At 64.8% G+C, this 389-nt stretch overlaps 1 protein-coding gene across 1 annotated transcript in view; it reads right to left on the bottom strand.

The window, feature by feature from the left end:
* CTSH (cathepsin H) overlaps positions 1-389 on the bottom strand; it is a gene marked incomplete at its 5' end in the record, with an annotated part of 7188 nt that overhangs the window by 6551 nt on the left and 248 nt on the right. The window lies entirely within an intron of this gene.

Genomic DNA, 389 nt, shown 5'->3' with positions numbered 1-389 from the left:
CCCGCCCCCGGCGAGCCCTGCCAGCCCACACCCTGCAGCGGGGCCTGAGCAGCTCAGGGAGCTGCCAGCTCCCCAAACGGCCGGATCGGGCCTTCAGTCTACCCGTAAAAATACAGATCAGCCTGGAAAGCTGAAAGCAGAAGTGACAGCTCAGCTAGAGCCAGGGCCTGGAGGCAGAGGCAGCTGAAAGTTGGGGGGCTGGGGATTGGCGGGGGGTGTCACCTCGCTGTTACTCAGGCTGCAGCAGAACAGGACGCTGCACTTGGCAAAGGGGACTTCAGGCAGCACAGAGACAGGGTGCCGACCCACATGCGGGTACAGTGCAGCACAGATGTGACACCCATGTCTTGGGGTCCGCCGTCCCGCCGGACCCACTCCTCCCCGCCCAC

The sequence above is a fragment of the Phaethon lepturus genome, unplaced genomic scaffold, assembly GCF_000687285.1.
Source record: "Phaethon lepturus isolate BGI_N335 unplaced genomic scaffold, ASM68728v1 scaffold45733, whole genome shotgun sequence".
Taxonomy (NCBI): Eukaryota; Metazoa; Chordata; class Aves; order Phaethontiformes; family Phaethontidae; genus Phaethon; species Phaethon lepturus.
Note: the sequence above shows the minus strand (reverse complement) of the source record. Positions and strands in the feature narration are given on the sequence as shown.